The 20,594-nt window shown below is 48.7% G+C and overlaps 1 protein-coding gene across 1 annotated transcript in view; it reads left to right on the top strand.

Moving 5' to 3' along the window:
- Positions 1-3,950: 3,950 nt before the first annotated feature.
- SLC25A53 (solute carrier family 25 member 53) overlaps positions 3,951-20,594 on the top strand; it is a 77,961-nt gene continuing 61,317 nt past the window's right edge. Inside the window, exon 1 of the mRNA XM_069206266.1 lies at positions 3,951-4,162. The gene's annotated coding sequence lies outside the window, so the exon portion shown is untranslated. The remainder of the gene's footprint in view (positions 4,163-20,594) is intronic.

The following is a 20,594-nucleotide window of genomic DNA, read 5'->3' as shown; positions in this document are numbered from 1 at the left end:
CCCCACAGTGGTAGGACATAATCTTACTGCTAATGCTTTGATTGCACTTTGCCTATGTTTGCACCTTTAAGCTTGCTACCTATAAAACAATTAGCACTTTACTGTTAATGCACTGACTGCAGCTTGTGGAAAATTCTTGAATTGTATGTCATTGTCAGAAAGAAAATTGATTAAGCAAGACCCACAGTGACAGGGCATAACTCTTATTGCTAAACCTCTGATTGCACTTTGCCTAACTTTGTTCTTTAATATTGTAAAACAATCAGCACTTAACTGTTAACACATTGATTGCACTTTTTCTTTAGAGATAAGATACAAATCTTATCTAGCTAGCAGCCAACACTATGAGTGTAATATTTTTTTGATAGGTGTTTATTCCCTGTCCAAACTTTGGGCACTGAAGGGATTAAGGCAGAGGGAAAGCTGGGTTTTTTTATGTGGCTGTAACAATGCGATGATCGTGTTTTTTAAGTTTTTAATTGTATGTTTTAAGTAACTGAACAATAAAGCACTCATTCATTTAACTCAAATTGCATGCACCTTTTCTTTTTTGTCTCTTTCAGCAATGCTCTGCCCTTTAACACTGTCCCACCAATCTCTGCAGTCCATTTAATTTGTTCTCACCAAACACATCACTGTCCTTTTATCACAACATCAATACACAGTGCTTAATTTTTGCAGCTCGTTGACCGTGGTTGGCACCAGCACTCATTTTTTAGCACTGAGGCTAATTTTTATCATGAGCTTTTCACCAGCGCAACAAGATAAAAGTAGAAAAGGGGTGGAACAAAGTCATAGGAAATCACTGACAATCACTGCCATAGAGAGAAAGGAGGGAGGAAAATGAATCTGAAAGAATGAAATAAAGAGACAAGAACAGCGGGATGGTGGCCAAAAGAATTTAATGAATATATCAACACATTTTGTTTGTGTTGGTGGTTTGCCATTTCCACAACAGAGCCACTTGTGAGAGTATATCACTCCCAGCCTTTTGTCCATGCTGAGATCCTGCTGTCTCGTCCTCACAGCACTCACGAGGAGCGTTTCTCGTGCATCCCACAGCCCATGAACTTAGGTTGTCTTTTCTATCCTTTTCTTCATAAGAGTCCAATGACGTCATTTATGGGTTGCCAGGGGCCGTAGCTGTGGTGTTGGGGACCTAGGCCCCCATGCTACTAAAAAGATACGACACGGACACAGTTTGGTGGTATCTTGAACTGGCCCTGAGCACGTGCGCCCGGCTCCTTTTATTGCCAGGGTCACCTGACCGGCGACGCCTGTGTTGGGTGGGTGTGGGGTGTATGTGGGAGGCCAGCCCTCGGCAGAGAGGCTGGCCAAACACTAGAACGTGTCCAGCAGGACACTACAGTAGCTACGACACCTGGCGTGCCTTCTAAGCCCCCCAACACATTACCTGTGACCCCTGCCTCACATTAAAGTAATAAACGTGGGAAACAATTATTGACTGTTTCTCGTAGACACCGGTAAAATGGACTGTGTCGCCTGCTGCCCCAGAGCATGTGCAGGGATCAAGAAAGGCATGAGACATTAGGGGAGACAGAGTTGGTACAGGGGAAAGACTTTCATGGGAAATGAGTGAAAAAAAACAAAGAGAGGGAAGAGGACACTACAAAGAGACGTGAGAAACTGAGTCAAATGCAGGTGTGTGTGTGTGTGCGCGTGTGTGTGTGTGTGAGAGAGAGAGAGAGATAGGGAGAGAGAGAGAGAAAGAGAGAAGGGAGGTTAAAAAGACGTCAAAGAGTGGTGACAGGTGTGACAGAGTTACAGACAGATGTGAAAAAGAGTGAGGCAGTTGAAAAGGATAGATAGATAGTGGTGCTTGGTGACTTGCAGAATGGTGGGGCACTACACTTAAAAATACACACATAAAATACATCACAATAAACATTTAACAAATAAAAAAAAGGTTCACTAACCTTAGCTTGCAGCACATCCTAGATGTTCTCCACATCTCCTTTGCACGTGAGGTCCCACTGCCAACTACCGTATCCACTAACCAGCATGAGTGAAGTATCTGTATTGGCTGGAGCAGGCTGGCGCAGTGCTCCGAAAGGCACTAGAGGCATGTGCCTGTTCTCCAACCCAGCTGTCTTAGACAGATGTGGTGTAGATAGATACAGATAAGAAAACAATATCGAAGAAAGACAGAGAAGGAGAGGCAAGTGTGAAACAAGTAATAAGGAAATAGCTGGTGATTGACAACTGAGAAGTAGATGGGTGTTGCAGAGACTTGTAAGAAAGATGTTCAGATGGACAGGTAACACAAGCAATAAAGAGGCAGCTAAGAGAGAGTGGGGATGGAGTTGAGAGACTATTATAAAGAGTCTGTTCAGAGACAAGGAGAGGGTGAGGGTGTGGAGACAGTTGAGAGGGGTAATAGAGACAATGTTGGGAAAGACAGCTCAGAGAGAAGGGAAGACGAGTGTAATAAAGAAGACAATGAAGAGACAGGTTAGACAGACAACTATGAGAAGCAGGGAGATGGACAGGAGAGAGTGGTAGCTGACAGAAGGGAGACAATTAGGAGTGTGTTTCTAAAGTGACAGGGGTGGGTGGGAGACAGAGCAGATATACAGTTTATAAAGCGACGTAGAGGAAGACGAGCATCAGGAGACCAATGAGAGTCAATGGAATAATGGAGTTTTCAGTCCTGGCCAATGCTACTGGCCGTACAAACTATGCAAGGCTTTCTTTAACATAAAGTTCTCCTAAAATGGTACCCCTCATACTAAAAAAGTGATGCTTCACAAAAGGTTGCAATTCGCAAATGTGGGCCGCTCATTTTCCTGGTGACCGGGCCTGTTTTAGGTCCCAATCCCACCGTGTACTCAGAGGATTTGTTGAATATCGGGAGAACATTCCACGTCCAGCAGTGAGTATGAGGGTTTGCCATGCTCCATCAATGTGGAGCGCACTGGACATTCAGAATATTTGCAAACAAATCGGAAAATAGTCATAAAAGATGGAAGGAACATCTGTACCTGAAATAGTTTTAGTAATACATTGTATTTTAGTACTTTTTAAAAGAACCCCTATTTCTTCCGTGAAAGTAAATCAATGACGGTGACTGTCCCTCTGCTGCTGGCGCCGGAGGGGACTCACATCACAGTCAGACAGCGCTGGCTGAGCCGAAGGACACTTGACCCGCTAGAATATGCTTGGTCCCGGGGCGTGGAGACGTCAAGATTCATCAAGGCAGGCAAGCGAGCCAATGACATAACGAATAGGTGGGCAGGATCTTCCTCGACCAAAGCATCTCCCAACACCACCGCCCCCTCCCTCTTAACACCCCACACTCACGCACATTCACTTTATTAGCCTTCACACTAGAACTGAGAAATGACAGACATCAGTGCTTAATTTGTAAATAAAAACGTGCTGGTGCCCAAAGTCCTCCTCTTAAACACGCAGCTGCTGCAATTAAATGTGCAAACACAGAATACGGAGGCAGCGTAATCCTAAAGCCATCTCCGGCCTCTTCAATCCATTTAAAGCCACTCCCTGTCCCTCCTGCTCACTCCAGCAGATTTCTGATTTCTCACATTATGACTGTTTTTCGTTTTTCTATTCCTCCGTCTTTCCCATGGGTTCATTTTGCTCGCAGCGAATGCTTGCGGCAGAAAAATAAGTGCCGGACCCAACAGTATGTGCCGGTGCTCCGCACCCGAAACAAGCACAAATTAAGCACTGAAAAAACAAACCCCTACTGTGTTGTTTTAATTTAGCACTGTGGTTGCCGGAGCTCGGAAGTGATACCGTCGCCACTTCTGCTTCGGCTTGAGATGGGGCGGGCAGCATTTCTGCAAATAAGGCTCCTCTGATGTAGGAACGTGCAGTCAAGGTGCACATAGCAGTCTTCCAGCATCCAGCAGTCTGCGGAGGACCGGCGAGGGCTGATTCAGCCAATCCCGACACGGTTGGTGGGCGAGGCCTCTCCCTGTCTCTGCTGATGCGACATTCAGGGTGTGGGGCCAAGAGTTCAACGGACCCCGTTATTTCCGGCTGCAACACGCCATGCTCCTCACGTTATCACAGAGGCGACTGACTGCAGCCTCTCCACAGAGTTCTTCCGTTTTATAGCATCGCTGTGGAGAGGACCATAAAGGAAGAGAGAGAAGGAAACCTCGCACAACAATACACGGTAACAAAGGCTTGCCGTGCTGTCCTCTCTATTAACAACGGGCCAGTTCGGCACTGAAGCACTGTTCACTTAATGCATTGTTTTATGTGCCGTAGACAGTTCATTGACATCCTTCTCACTTACTGCTGAGGTACACAATGCAAGGTAGATAGATAGATTTGCTCTGGGTTAATTCACGGAAGTAGGGGACGGGGGAGGGGATTCCCGATATCTCGAACTATGTCTAACCGGCAATATAATTTAAGTTATTGGATTCACATTACGGCTAAAATTGTATGTGTCATTTTTAAACTATCTGCCTGCAATGCCGGTGGTTCCTGTCGATTGTGTTGCGGACAAATAGCTCAAATTGCTTCACACTTAGAATCAGAATGCATCTGTGCACACGCTTCCAAGGCGTACGATGGAGCGCTTTCTTTTACACCCTACTGTGCTACACCTGCTTATGACCTATGTACCCTTTAAAATGTTCCCTTTGTTAGTTTAAAAAAATGCAGCTCGACAGCTTTGTTTTGGAACATCTTGTCAAAAAGCTTTTATTGGATAAAGTCAGTAGTGCCTTAATAGGTAACTAACACCTGCTGTCTCTTCAAGACATGCTGTAATCAGTTCATGGGCTTTCATTCCGCCCCATAGCATTTTATTTGTTATGTCCTTGAAAAAGGCTTCTTTTCTATTGGGTAATTTATCTTTTTAGTCCCACCTTGTGCTCAATTGTTTCCTCCCCTGGAGCAGGGACTTACTACTTGTATTGTTCCACTGGCATTCTTATCTGTTGTTTTTGTGCACTATTTTTTTGTTGGTTACTTGACTGCTTCTTTACTGATTGTGTTTGGAATGCCGTCTGACGAATAGCCCTATACTGCTTTTGTTTGTTGTTTTATTTTTCATCCCGCAATGGTAATGCTGTTTATTGGTAGTGTTATGAACTTTGTTTGATGAACAGCCTTGCAATGCATTTTGTTGCAAAAGGCCATACCTTAACCAAACCGAGACTCACACCTGGATCCCCAGCTCCAGGGTTGGCAGTTCTGGCTGCTATGCCACATCCTCTGTCCTGGCACTTCTCTTCTATTTTCGGTGCTCTTGTTTAGCAATCACGTTCACACAAAGCAGTACCATGGCTTTTCACTTTGCACGTTCCGTGGCACTCCCTTCCTTCTGCAGTTGCGCCTGGGTCACTTCACAGCCGCTTCTCACAAACACCCCTCAACGATGACCCCCTCGCAGTCTGCGGCTCAAGGTCTGACTACCCCCTCCATCTGCTGCTGTTGTTACAGATAAGCCCAACTGTATCTTTTGTTGCAATCTAAAGCTCTCTTATACCTTAATTTGTGCTTCTGTGCAACACAAAATAGTTAAATAAAGATGTACACAAATAAATATTAAAGCTCATCCTGTGTTTTCTCCTCAGAGGAGGCACAGCCAGCCGCACTGCAGAAACCTTCCTCAGTGTGGCCCCCTTCCTTCAACAGTCACAACTGGGTCACTTCACCACTACTCCTTGCAAACCCCCCCTCAAAGTGTCCCCCTCTCAGTCTACGGCTGCTGGAGGAGTCTCATTCTTCTTGTCGGAGGTACAGACAGCAAGAGGAGCAGGACCGCGGAGCTGTGCTGCGGGCCACTGGTCATTGCAAGTGGTTCAACTTCAGTTTCATCAACATGAACAGTCACAGAGGCAGCCCCCTGGATGACTCTGTTGTATGGTGCAGCTGATGCAGTGGCGCAGGGGCCAAAAGCTACAGGAAACCCACTGAACACCTATTATAGTAAAATGTTGCTACTAAACAAGGAGTCACAAACGCAGTTACCTTGCAGGCACCAGGGCCGTGATTTGAATGGTGCAGCAGGTGCAGTGGTACATGGTCCAAAAGCTCCAGGAAACCCACTGAACACCGATTATTGCTGTATAGTGCTACTAAACAAGCAGTCACAAGCTCAGTTATCTTGCAGGGACCAGGCCCGTGATTTGAATACTGCAGCAGGTGCAGTGGCACAGAGGCCAAATGTTCTAGGAAGCCCACTGAACACCGATTATTGCTACTAAACAAGCAGTCACATGCGCAGCTACCTTGCAGGCACCAGCACCTTGATTTGAATGGGGCAGCAGGTGCAGTGGCATGGCGGCCAAAAGCTCCAGGAAATCCAATGAACACAGATTATTGCTGTATGTTGCTACTAAACAAGCAGTCATAAGTGCAGTTACCTTGAAGGCACCAGGGCCATGATTTGAATGGTGGTAGTGCAGTGACACAGGGGCCAAATGCTCTAGGAAACCAACTGAACACTGATTATTGCTTTATTTTACTACTAGCAAGCCTTCACGAATGCTTTTTTGGTTCTTTAGTAATTATTGCACAAAAAGTAACACATAGCTTAAAAGATCACTGTAATAAAAGCTGTAACCTAGTGGACTTTTCTGTCTACATCTTATGTTACATTCAGCGCATTTATATTTTACATTTTCACAGTTTTTGTATGGTCCTAAAATGCATCTGAATCTGGATACAGTAACACCTAGGTAGGGGTATTCTCCGTTCTATAACAAAAGCATTTCAGTCATTGTAGACACTATATAAATACTTATAACTTACCATGTGGCATTCTATACCAAGCATTGGCAAAGCCATAGGTCTCGCCTATGAAAGATCTGTCAACTTTGTAAATATTTTGTTAGCCTTTTAATACAACAGCGCTAGCTAAAAAAAGCACCTTTACACAGACAATGCTGGCTGCGTCATACAGCCTTTTAACATTTCTTTCCACCATTGGCAACATAGCTAAACCATTAGCGCAGCCAATAAGTCTCACATAGTAAAGACCTATTGTCTTTGCCAATGCTTTTTTAAAGTTTTTGCTTAAATTGCACAGCTGCTCACCAAGCTACAACTTACAACAAAAAATGACTTATTATTAATCACATAGGCGAAACCTATTGCATTTTCCAATGCCATACCCATCTATTTCATGCACTATTCCCACCTCACTGGTATAGTTAGTTTCAAATCTTCATTTACAGTTTTTTTCCAGGGACTTTTCAAAGTTTCCATCCCTCAAACACACACTTTCCTCCTCCTGTTACGGTATCTTCTGCATACACATAAGCTCCGTCTTTAGGCGTCTGTGGCCTGCTCTCCCCTTCTTTCTCTTTCTCACACACTATTTCTGCTCCTCTGTCTCAATGTCAAAAACCACTACCTGCACAAACTACCCATCCCTCTTATTCCTCCGTTCTATCTATTCTCTGCAGCTCTCACCACTATCTATTCAACATGCAACATAATTCTACTACACAAATACACTACACTACACGCAATTCCACACCACACAAGAAACAACTGACAATTCCAATACAACACACATAATTCCACTGCACAGCACATCATATCATCAATTCACAAGACAATTACAAGGCTGTTTGTACTCCTGAATGTATTTCAGAATTTTTGCGGGATAAGTGGGAGAGCTGGATGGGAAACCTGGTCAATGAACCTTTTTCCAGTTAGTAGGGTAATTAAAAACAGCACAATCCAGTCTCTTCAGCCCATGCAATTAAATAACTCTGGGCCAGATATACATACAAAGTGCTTTAAAAAGGCAGTCACAAATTGTTCAACAACTTTTTGCAACCAGTATTTTGTTTTTTCGAACCAGCCTATGTACTAATAGAACAGTCCACAAAATAAGGAATGACTGGGGAATACAGAACGGCCAGCCTAATTAATACTCACTAGGCAGGTTACAATTATCAACCAGTTTTGAATGTCAAATATCTACAATCACAGGGGTAGAGGCCTGCAAGGGACAGCAGACCACCCTGTGATTACATTTGAAGACTGAAAACTCTTTTTTGTAAAGCAGCCTAGGTTACTAAAAAAAAACTGGGGTTGCTTTGAGAAAAAGGTTTGAAACCTTAAATAAGAGCAGACTGTATTCCCCTGGACTACTCTCTACTCCCCTCAAAACTGTCACCTTGGTTTCCAAAGGGGAAGGGCTGCAAATGGGGGCCCCTTCCCTTCTGCAAACCTGTTATCATACCAACTTGGGAGTTGGTAGCAGATTGATGGTTTGCGTCTAGAATTACTGTCACAAATCATTAATACACACTACGTGCAAGATAGAAGGAACACTCACTACACTCCCCAGCCAAACTGCAATTTGGTATGAGTTACAAAATGCATTTTACAAGCTAGAAAAGGTTTCCAACTCACAAAAAGAGTTTTGTGCATGATTGATTTGGAGGTAGCATACTCTTTAATTTATTTAATCAAGTGGGTTTGCAACTGCTAAATCTCTTAGTACATCTGGCCCTTAATTCCGAAGTTTCTTTAGAAAACCTGTTGAAATAGATATATGGAATAAAACCCACCCACATATGTAAATAACCATTGGCAAAGCCAGTAGGGTTGACTTTTGTATTTTATCAGTGAATTGTTTCTTTTTTGTTTGTTGAGTTTCTGTGTGTGGTTATGTAAATAGATGGGTAGATAAATGTGGCAAATCATAAATGGTTGGATGGATTACAGACTGTAGGGATAGATGAATGAATAAATAGCCATGTGCATAGGTAATTTATGGGTGAATAAGCAGTGGATGGATGAATGTTGAATAAGGGAGTGCACTGAGAGGGTGATTTCGTGGATGTCTGCACGCAAGTTACAGAAATTTTACGGGCTGTGGCCTCAGACAATGATATTGAGAACATTATAAATGTGCCTACACATCACAGCAAGATTGGGTACCATCATGCCAAAAGTGACCACAATGGATAAGAATTTCCAACTGTGGCAGTGCAAGCATTAATCTGAAGGAAGCACCATCAATAATTCTATCCATATTTAAATTTGTTTAAATGTGCCCCATTACTTAGTAATCTGTAGTGCATGTTTATTACCAAGGATGGCCAATGCATGTTCAGATTTGCACTATCACCTACAATATCATTACTCAACTGACTCACTGTTGTGGGTTACCTGCTCACTGAAAGTATCTGTTGTTCTACAAAATACCTTATTTCCAAATAAATTCCTTTATAGAGTTAGTGTCATTATTTTTCATTTTATTATAGAAAATTACCTCAACATACATATTAAATGATGTGGTAGTGAGATATGGGGCGGGTAGAACACAATACAGCATGAGATTACTGTGAAACCTAAAATATCAACTTCTGTAAAATGCATCCTTACATATATGAACTTTGTCTAGTTGCAACTCACAATAGATAGCATAGCCCGTACCTCCTTATCTTTGCGAAATAGTGGTGCTCACCCTTATTTATGCCAATTTTCAATTATTTCCACTCATTTATACTCTTCTTCTCAAAGAAAAGCGGAACCAGAAGGCTTTGGAATTGTACTCATTTTAGAAAACTATAGTATATTATCCACACCTTCAGATTTAATGCTGTTTGTCAGCAAAATACTTCTGAAAAATCAGCATGTTCTGCATCTTCTACAAGCCTCCTGTCATGATGCTTCCTTCACCAATCCCTTCTATCTTCAGAACTGACATCGTCTGGGTCCTCCATTACTCCTCTAATAACCTCAGTATAGACTGCCACATTTACTGAAATAACATCTCTAATTCCATGCCTTCAACTCGATGAATAATCTGATCTCATAATGAAGGTAAAAACACAATTCAAACATTTACTTGGAATTCTAACCTTCTGCTAAATTGTACAGTCTTTCAGCAGCCTACGATACAGTAGACAGCATGGCCTTGCTTGTACTCTTGAGGCAAGATAGAACTGGATGTTCTGGGGTGTTTTATATCCTTACTGAGTAATATGTCACAGTCTGTGACAATGTAAAGTTTAAAATCTTCCCACCTCTCCAGTGGTTTCCCCTGGGCTGTCGTTTATATCCCGTGTTCTTTAAAAGTGGTATAGAGGCACTATAATCTCCCCCGCTCAACCCGAACGTTCCTATTCAACAATATGTGAATCACTTACAATGCCTGAGGCTTTCACCTCACAACTGTAATTTACATTCAGCGGTATTCCTGGACATCCCTGAAGAGTGGATAGCTTCTCTCTTTGAAATTAAAATCTCCTACTTCATTCTTCTGGTCCAGATCCACAATTACAGCACTGGCGTTCTTCCTTTCCATATCTTGGTTTAACATACATTGTCACCTCAGCTAGAGCTTTGAGATCCTGAACGCTCAACTAATGGTGCAACCTTTGCCAAAAGGTCTTCACGTCATACTTTCAGTGATAATAACCTTCCTTTCCCCCTCTTTCTGATCTTTATCACTGCTGCAGCATGTCTAAATAACTTAAGCCAGATAGTCTTGGTCACCTACCTAATAGTTGTGATGTGTTCTGTATATGTTATATCTAAACTTTAAAAAATCGTATCTCTAGTTCCCCTTAATGAATGTTGTTTTACATTTTACTCTACTTTTCTAATACATTTTGTAATTTTTATGGTGTTGCGTTTCAATGTTATTACTGTTCTAGTACTGCATAAATACTTTACACATTGCCTCTAATTTAAGCCTGTCTGCTCTGTCCCGTAGCTAGCAGGGCGTTGAGCTCAGTCACGTCATTTAGTGACTTTAGTAATTCACCCTAACAATGATTATGGTTATTTACTCAGATGGGTACCTTCCTTCTCAACTAATAACCATATTTATTACAGATAGCATTTAACTTGTTCAAGGAAGTTGTCTCGTACCTCCCAATAGCCTTTTTTAATTACTTCCAAAAATGTATACTTTCGTTTTTTCTGTGTTAATTGTGAGACTTGTTTCGAGGCAGTAACTATGTAAAGAGGTCAATGCATTTTGGAGACCTTCAGGAATCTTAGAGGACTGTGTCATCTGCGTAATGTAGTATGCCTGTGCCTTGCTGACCTAATTTTGGGGGATATGTAGTTACTGTACTTAATACATTCCCCACATCTGCCAAATACAAGTTAAAGAGCAGAGGTGCAACTATGCAGCCATGCATAAGTCCCTTATCAGTTAAGATCTTCTCTCACACTACCATTTCGAGGATTAGTCGCAGTCTTACCAAGGTTTGTGTATATAGTGAAACGATGGGGGTCATTCTGACCCTGGCGGTCGGTGATAAAGCGGCGGCCAACCCGCCAACAGGCCGGCGGACAAAAAAATGCAATTCTGACCCTGGCGGGAACCGCCAACACAGCCCGCCGCATTAACACTCCGACCGCCACGGCGGAACAAACAAACAGCGCGGCGGTCACCGCCAACAGCCAGGCGGCAGACAATGTACCGTCCACCCTATCACGACCCACCAATCCGCCACCTTTTCCGGGGCGGGAGCCCCGCCGATAAAAACACGGCGGAAACAGACATTTCCAATGGAAAACGCTCACCTCGAGACACTCCACGCGGAATCCGGACAGCATGGAACCCGAATTGAACATTATACCTGCTCTCGTCTACCTGCTCATCTACCACGAGTACGAACTCCGGCGCAGACGTCAACGGTGAGTACTGCACCTACGACACACGGGAGGGGGGAGGAAGAAAGGTTATGGGCATACACATATGCGACCCCCCCACCCCCCCAATATGTACACACCAATGCAGAGCAGGAAGTCACAGTGACACCACACAAAGACCCTTTAAAAATACAATGACACAACCAAATTTGGAATAAATTTTCATGTACAAAAAAAGCACCTGGAAATAATTGAGCAACCGTGAAAAATATTTACAAAAACCAAAAAGATATACACATCAGTGTATCACTGAAGTAACAAGTCCTGCACATCCTACGAATCTAACATGTCCGTGGGCCAAGGTTCTGCGAAACAAGGGCAAAGCCCACACACGAGACCTGAGTCCTTTGGAGAGAACACTGCAGGGGCATCTGATGTCAAAACTACAGGCACCTCAGGGGGAAGGGAAGGGGGGGCCACCACAGCCACATGAGTCCACGACGCCAGATCCACGAGGAGCCACCATGCCCACTGTACCATCCTGGGGAGTGCAAAGCCACAGTCTCTCAATGTCTCTACAGTGGGTGGATTGCCCACTGGACCATCCTGGGGAGTGCAAAGCCACAGTCTCTCAAGTCTCTACAGTGGGTGGATTGCCCACAGTGCCATCCTGGGGAGTGCAAAGCCACAGTCTCTCAGGTGGATTACAGAGTCCACTGGTCAAGGAGGAGGCATGGTGGGCACAGTGAACCATAAACAGTGCCTGAGACGGCGGGACCCAGCGCAGCGGTGCATGACATGGCGATGTCCAGCGGAGCGGTGCTTGACAGGAAGGGTCCAGCGGAGCGGTGCTTGACAGGAAGGGCCCAGCGGAGCGGTGCTTGACAGGAAGGGCCCAGCGGAGCGGTGCTTGACAGGAAGGGCCCAGCGGAGCGGTGCTTGAGACGGCGGGGCCCTGTTCAGCGGTACCTGTCTTCACGGCGGGGCCCTGTTCAGCGGTACCTGTCTTCACGGCGGGGCCCTGTTCAGCGGTGCTCTTCTGCACGGCGGGGCCCTGTTCAGCGGTGCTCTTCTGCACGGCGGGGCCCTGTTCAGCGGTACCTGTCTTCACGGCGGGGCCCTGTTCAGCGGTACCTGTCTTCACGGCGGGGCCCTGTTCAGCGGTACCTGTCTTCACGGCGGGGCCTTGTTCAGCGGTGCTCTTGCAGTATGTCAAGGGAGTCATACCTGGCCTGGACACCCTGCTCACTCGCCCTCCGACCGTGCTGTGTCAGGCCCCTTCGGGGAGTGAGTCCTGGGCCCTTTGGTGTCGTCCCTTGCAGCCGGGATGGGGCTTGTGGGGCCCTCCTGCTCCGCGCTCCTGGTGGTTGTCCTCTCCGCCCTGCTGTCCTTCCGCTCCTTAGATGGGGCTCTCGGGCCCTTGCCTCCCCTGGCTGCTGTGGCCGGTGAAGTGGCCGGAGTCACCTCCTTGGGGGCAGCCGTCTCTGTCCGCTCACGGCGGCCCTTCAATTTCCGGGTCCTCTTGCCTGGGGGGGGGGCTGGCTGTCCCCTTGCTGCTCACCGAAGTGTTACTGCCGCCAAGGGGTGGACTCCACATGCCATGCACCACTTGCACTGTAGAAGTTGGGCTGGTGGTGGCTGAGGTGCCCTTGGCACTTTTCCCAGTTGGAGGGGGGGGGTCGGGGGAGGGAGAGAGGTCAAAACTGGAGAGGTAATTTTTCTTGGGACCAAGGTAAGGGGTAGGAGTAGTGGTGAGAGAAGTGGAGGAAGAGGATGTGGTTGTATGAGAGCCAGGTGTGCTGTCCTTGGGTGCAGGTGACTGGGACGTAGGCTGTGGTGAGGTGGTTGGCTGTTGTTTGGGTGTCTGCCTGCGTTTATGTGTCTTGGAAGAGGGGGTGACAGACACAGTGGGAGAGGACACAGGGGACGTGTAAATGCCAGTGGGGGTGGTGACTGCAGGTGTGCGGACTGTAGTGGAGGGTTTGCTGGTGGTGGAAGAACTGGCTGATGTTGGGGTGCATGCAGGTGTGAGTGTAGACGTCACAGGGAGGGAGGAGGGAGACTAGGAGGACGGGGACACAGAGGTGGTAGTGACTGTTGATATGTCTGCATCTGTGTGTTGCTTGGGTGAATGCTTGTGTTTTCTGTGGTGCTTATGTTTGGATGAGCTGGCCTTGGGTGTTGAGGTGTGTGCAGGCTGGTCTGATGGTGTGGATGGGATAGGTTGAGGTACAGGAGACAGAGAAAGGGTGGAGGCAGATAGAAGAGGGAGACTGGAGACAGGGACAATGGCTGCCGTCAGTGCTGAGGCCAGAGCAGTGAACGCTCGTTGATGGGCAGCCTGACCCGAATGAATGCCCTCCAGGTAGGCATTGCTCCGATGCACCTCCCTTTCCACCCCCTGGATGGCATTCAGAAGGGTAGTCTGCCCAACAATGACCGTCCTCACCAGGTCAATGAGCTCCGCACTGAGGGCAGCAGGGGTAACAGAGGCAGGGGCTGAGGTGCCTGGGGTGAAGGAGACGCGCGCCTTCCTGGCCGAGCGGCCACGGAGCGAAGACTGAGGGGCTGCTGGGAGGGCGGTGCTGGTGCGCTGGGTGGCGGCTGTACCTGTTGTTGCGGGGGGCACAGATGGTGCCGCCACCGCTAGAGAGCTCCCAAACGAGGACGTGTCCGTGTCGCTGGTGTCTCCACCGGCCCCCGTTGTGGTGCTCCCCTCGCCCTCCAGATCACTGGTGCCCTCGGTGTCTGTGTCAGTGCCCACCGGGGCCTGGTGACCTGCAGCTCCCTCCTGCTCCGACGCCAAATCTCCTCCGCCTGATGATGCTAAAACACAAGAAGACAAAGATTTAGGGTGGGGGGAGAAATGAAACAAAGTTGAGTGCATGCCTTAGCAATACCCTTTGCGGAGAGGACAGACACAGGTGCCTCGTGCACTAAGTCGCGAACTTGGGGTACACTACTCAGTACTTCTGACTAGGCAAACAGGTCTAGGGACAACACACGCGCACATGTGTGATGCTGGAGCATGGGTAGCTGCACTTGGCACCCTACAGAGGTGGGGGGCGGGGACACAGGGCCATGCCTAAGGGAGCGGACTACACTACAGAGAGCGCCCTGGCCTAATGTCACCCACAGCCCTCCTCCCCCACCCAGACGCCTCCAATGCGCATACAGATAGGAGAATGTGTGGATACTCACCCCCTTGTGTCTGCTGTGCTGTCCTCAAGCGCCCATCCAAATTAGGGTAGGCCACCGCCAGGATCCGGGACATCAGGGGGGTCATGTTGCGACTGGCACCCCTCCTAGGTCGGGAGGCCATCCCCAGCAGTGTTTCTGCGGTCTTCCTCGTTCCGCGGCGGATGTCCTCCCACCTCTTGCGGCAGTGGGTGCCTCGTCTGTTGTAGACCCCCAAGTTCCGGACTTCATTGGCGATGGCACGCCAAATATCGATTTTCTGGTGGGCGCTCACCTGTTTGACATGTACAGGGTGGGAAAGAGAAACCGTCACATATCTGCATGTTTGGAGTACATGCCCCCCCCTCCCCAACCCTGTCATGGTTCCCATTCTCTCATCTGTCGTGCGTTGCACTCCTCATTCCCTCCACACCCCACCAACTTACATCCCCCCCCCTCCACACAGGCATAACCCATTCAATGTGCACTGAGTGTACTCACCTGTTGGTCTGGAGGACCGTAGAGTAGCGCATACTGGGGGAGGACCCCGTCCACGAGCTTCTCCAACTCTTCTGAACTGAAGGCGGGGGCCCTTTCACCAGTAGCAGCAGCCATTGTCACTTCCAGACCGAGTTCACAGCAGCACTTGCAGTATAGGTCCTCTCCTGTGGATGATCAGGTCTTGAATGATTGAGCAGATAGAAAATGGCAGTGACGCCCGCGGTGGTGCGTCCCGCGACGGTGCGTCCCGCGACCGCCGGCGCACATCGTCATTGGCTCCTGAAACCCATAGGCTTCAATGTTAACCAATGCGTCTTCGCACAGCGGTCTTCGACCGCCTACCGCCACGGTGTGCCCCGCCAGCGCAGTGACCTCACATCCCATTGTCCCACTTCACAGGTCAGGCATCGGCCATTTCAAGGGCCCACATGGCTTAATTTCTAATGCGTCACACAGGCCTAGGCCTTGCAATGGCACACATACAAACATATCAAACCATACATTTACCTGTACTGTGCAAGCTGTGTTGTACGTACCTGTGAGTGGATTGACTCTGTACTCCATATTCTCCTTCCTAGGCACCGTCCGCTGGGACTAGCGATGAGAAGGAGGAATCCTCGCGTGTACCGGCCGCTGGTGGACCTGTCCACAATGGAAGAACGCAACATAATACTACGATACCGACTTGACCGAGCCTCCATCCATGAACTGTGTGCCCAGCTGGAGCCAGCCCTGATGTCCCCCATCCGCCAACCCACAGGAATTCCCCCTCTAGTGCAGGTTCTGTCTGTCCTCCATTTCTTTGCAACTGGCTCATTCCAGACAACAGTGGCCATGTCATCTGGGATGTCTCAGCCTATGTTTTCCAAGATCTTATCCAGAGTGTTGTCTGCCCTGATGAAACTCATGCGGAGCTACATCATTTTCCCAGAGGAGGGTGATTTGCCTACAGTGAAAGCTGATTTCTATGCCCTTGGACACATCCCCAACATCATTGGTGCAATTGATGGGACCCATGTGGCTTTAGTCCCCCCAAATGACGATGAACAGGTGTACAGGAACAGGAAGAATTACCATTCAATGAATATCCAGGTGGTCTGTTTGGCTGACCAGTACATCTCCCATGTAAATGCCAAGTTCCCACGGTCAGTGCATGACGCGTATGTTATGCGAAATAGCAGCATTCCCTATGTGATGGAACAGCTACAGAGACAGCGTGTGTGGCTAATAGGTGACTCTGGTTACCCCAACCTGCCGTGGCTATTGACCCCAGTGAGGAATCCCAGGACCAGGTCAGAGGAACGGTACAATGAGGCCCATGGGCGTACTAGGAGGGTGATTGAGCGAACCTTTGGGCTCCTGAAGGCCAGGTTTAGGTGCCTGCATATGACAGGTGGATCCCTAATGTACTCACCAAAGAAGGTGTGCCATATCATCGTGGCATGCTGTATGCTCCACAACCTGGCTTTGCGACGCCAGGTGCCTTTCCTGCAGGAGGATGGTCCAGATGGTGGTGTTGTAGAAGCCGTGGAGCCTGTGGAGAGTGAAGAGGAGGAAGACTCTGAGGACGACACAGACAATAGGGACAGAGTGATACAACAGTATTTCCAGTAACACACAGGTAAGAATCACCCACGCCATTTCACAATTGCTTATAGCCTCCTGCATCTGTACTTTCTGTAGTTCCCCACAGATGTTTTTCATAAATTTTTGCCTTTCCCTTCCCTTCTCAGTGCTGTCTGACTCAGTACCTGACTTCTGCTTGGTTCGCCCATGAAATACAGCGTATTGACATTGGTATGTTGTCATGACTAATTGACAGAACAGAAATTGAACAGTAATATGTAATACATTTGTTAATAATACAGCATGACTCAAAACAGATTTGTGTGCAAAATGTGATTTATTTACAGTGCTAGATATCGGTACATGTGATTCTAAGGGTGATGGGTGGGGGTGGAGGAATATCCATGGCAGAGTCCAGTTCTCAGTCTCACAGGTGCATTGTCCTTTTGCCTGTGGAAGGATGGAGCATAGGCAGTTCATGGTTGGACAGGGTGGCAATGTGGGACAGTGGGAAGACTTGAGGGGGTATGTCCTGCTGGCGGGGGTCTTGACATCCTACTCTGTCTTTTTTTTTGGTCTCAGGCTCCTCTTACGGGGTGGTTGTTCTTCAGCAGGAGGTGGGGTTCTGGGGGGCTGTCGAGGTGTTGGGACCTCCTGTCCACTAGCGCCGGCGGAGGTGGTAGGCTGTTCCTGGTCCGGGCTAGTGACAGGGGCCCTGTGTGGTGCACCATGGTCCCGCAACGCGTCCTCTATCCTGTGGAGGGCCAGGACGATGGTCCCCATTGCGGTCCCGATGATTCTCAGCTCCTCCCTGAACCCCATGTAGCGTTCCTCCTGCTGTGCCTGGATCTCAGTGAACCTGGCCAGTACCGTCGCCATGGTTTCTTGGGAGTGGTGGTATGCCCCCATGAGGGTGGTGAGGGCCTCTTGGAGAGTGGGTTCCCTGGGCCTCTCCTCCCCCCCCTGTCGCACAGCAGCCCTCCGAGCTGCCCGGTTTCCCCCGGCCTCTGTCCCCTGGACGGTGTGCCCGCTACCACTTCCCCCAGGTCCCTGTTGTTGTTGGGGTGTTGGGTTAGCCTGGGTGCCCTGTAGTGGCAGACACACCGCTGATTGAGCTGTCCTAGAGACAGAGGCATGGGCCCGCTGGGTGGGAGCTGTGCTGGTGTTGGCAGAGGGGGTCGGGTCTGGTGTGGCCTGTGGCTGCCTGAGGGGAACCGACTGCCCAGAGGTCCCCGATGGTCCGGGCTGGTCATCAGGTTCACTGTCGACAGAGCTGCTATCCTCAGTGTGGGCCTGTTCCGGTGGTGGGATGGACACTTCTGGACCCTCCTGGCTGGTGTGTTGTCGTTCGGGTCCTGCATGGGGTAAGAGAGTTTGGTTATTGTTTCTGTGTGTGCAATAGCGTGCGTGTTATGGGTGCCCTTGTCCCCCAGTGCAGGCATTCCCTTGAGGGAGGTGTTGTGAGGGTAGTTAGTGGGGGGGGGGGTTAGTGCAGTGGTCATGCTTAGGTGATGGGTGCCCATGATTTGTGTTGGCATGCAGGAGTTGGTGTTGGGATGGGTGGGTTGTGCTGGTGAGACATTGTCAGGGAGGATGTGTGCTGGGGGGTTGGGGGTGAGGGTGGGGGTGTGGGTTGGCATGCTGGTGGGGTGGGGGGATATAGTAGTTGAGATTGGACTTACCAGAGTCCATTCCTCCGGCTACTCCTGCGAGGCCCTGAGGATGCAGGATGTTCAAGACGTCTTGCTCCCACGATGTGAATTCGGGAGGGGTGGGTGGGGGTCCGCCGCCAGTCTTCTGGACCGCGATGTTGTGCCTGGAGACCATCGATCGGACCTTCCCCCGTAGGTCGTTCCATCTTTTGCGGATGTCCTCCCTATTCCTGGGATGCTGTCCCACCGCGTTGACCCTGTCCACGATCCGCTGCCATAGCTCCGCCTTCCTAGCTATACTGGTGTGCTGCACCTGCGAGCCGAAGAGCTGGGGTTCCACTCTTAGGATTTCCTCCACCATGACCCGGAGTTCTTGGTCCGAAAAGCGTGGGTGCCTTTGGGGTGCCATGGGGTGGTGTGGGTGAGGTGTGGGGTGGTGTATGTGATGATAAGTATGTTGGTGAGTGGTGCTTTGTGCTACTATGTGGTGTGTGTGATGGTGTAGTGTGCCTCAGTGTGTCTTGCTAGGGATTGTCTGCTGTGTCTCTCTCTCCTTCTCTCAGTAATTATGGTCGCAGGGGTTTGTGGGTGATGTGGGTGTGTGTTTTATAGTTGGTTGATTGTGTGGGAGTGGTGTGTGTATGTGTATCAGGTGTGTGTATTTCAAATTGTCCAATGTGGCTGTGTTTTGGTGCTGTGTGTGTATTCTGACCGCGGCGGTGTGTAGCGCCAATGGAATACCGCGTTTGAATGAACGCCGTGTGGATTCGTGGGTCGTAATGGCATGGGCGTATTTCTGTTGGCGTGACGGTGGAGGTTTGGTCATCTCCAGTTTCTCGCTGCCCGCTGATGTGGCGGGCTGCAGTGGAGGACGGATTTTTGGAGGTTTGGCCGTTGTGGGTCAGAATGACTGTGGCGGTTAACCGCGGCCGCGGCGGTGTTATGGCGGTCTTCTGACCGGCGGTAAGGGCCTTTTACCGCCGAGGTCAGAATGACCCCCGATGTGGTCAACAGAGCCAATGGGCTTTCCCATTTTATTAATCTCCCTCGTTCTATGCTATCAAAAGCTGTTCCCAAGTCAATGAAGGCAACATGCAGGGGCTTGCTTTTTGGAACAGTTAATTGTTTTCTAACTGAGAGAAATTTCTCAATAAATTGTCTTCCATTCCACATTCTTTCTGAAAGCCTGTTAGATAATAAGAAGTAAGCCATCTGTGGTTACCCAATGCGTCAGTTCCCCATAGAGAATTTTAGTGAATAATTTTCCTCTGTGTCTAGCAATAGAGTCATGCAGTAGTTTGCCTGCAAGGAGTAAAACCCCTTTTTATGAATAGACACTAAGGCCCTCATGATGACTTTGGCAGTCTTAAACCGAGACCGTCAAAGCCATGGGCGCCAGAAGACCGCCAGTGCTGGGAGTCTTCTGCCTTCCAAAACATGGATACTGCCAGATTTCTGCCACATTTAGGGTGCAAATCTGGCAGCAGCCATGCTGGCGGACGAGACGCTTGGGTGGTGCTTGCACCTGCACCGCCTGGCAGTAGGACACTGCCAGCCTTATTTTGACCAAACAGATGGCCTGGCGGTGTCCTGCTGGCGGGGCACTGCTGCCGGTAGCAGTGCCACTTTCCGTTCACTGCTGGATTACCTCCTCGATGGACAAGGTAAGTCAGGCGTCCATCAGGGGAGGGGGTGTTGTGTGTTAGTGTGTGGTGTCTGCATGTGTGTGTGCGTGTGTGTATGCGTCTGTGAGTGTTGTGGTGTATGCGTGGTGGTATGCATGTGTCTGAATGCGTGTGACTATGTGTGAGTGAATGTGTGTATGGAAGTGGTGGTGCATGGGTGCATGCATGGTGCGTGTGTGAGTGCATGGTTGCGGGGAGGGGGTTTGGTGGGTGCTGTGATTTTAGGGGGGGTGGGGGCCAGGCGGGTGCTGTGATTCTGGGGAGGTGGGGGTTGGAGGGGCGTTGTGATTCAACGGGGGTTGGTGGGGGTTAGGTGATTGCTGGGGGTGGGGAAGCCTTCTACCAGAATTCCCTGTCACCAGTAGTGCTACTGCCATGGTATCGTGGCGGTGGTACCGCAGCGAAAACCATGGCAGTATGCAGACTTATTATACTG

The sequence above is a fragment of the Pleurodeles waltl genome, chromosome 2_1, assembly GCF_031143425.1.
Source record: "Pleurodeles waltl isolate 20211129_DDA chromosome 2_1, aPleWal1.hap1.20221129, whole genome shotgun sequence".
Lineage (NCBI taxonomy): Eukaryota > Metazoa > Chordata > Amphibia > Caudata > Salamandridae > Pleurodeles > Pleurodeles waltl.
The sequence above is the reverse complement of the archived record's forward strand: the minus strand, read 5'-3'. Positions and strand labels throughout refer to the sequence as shown.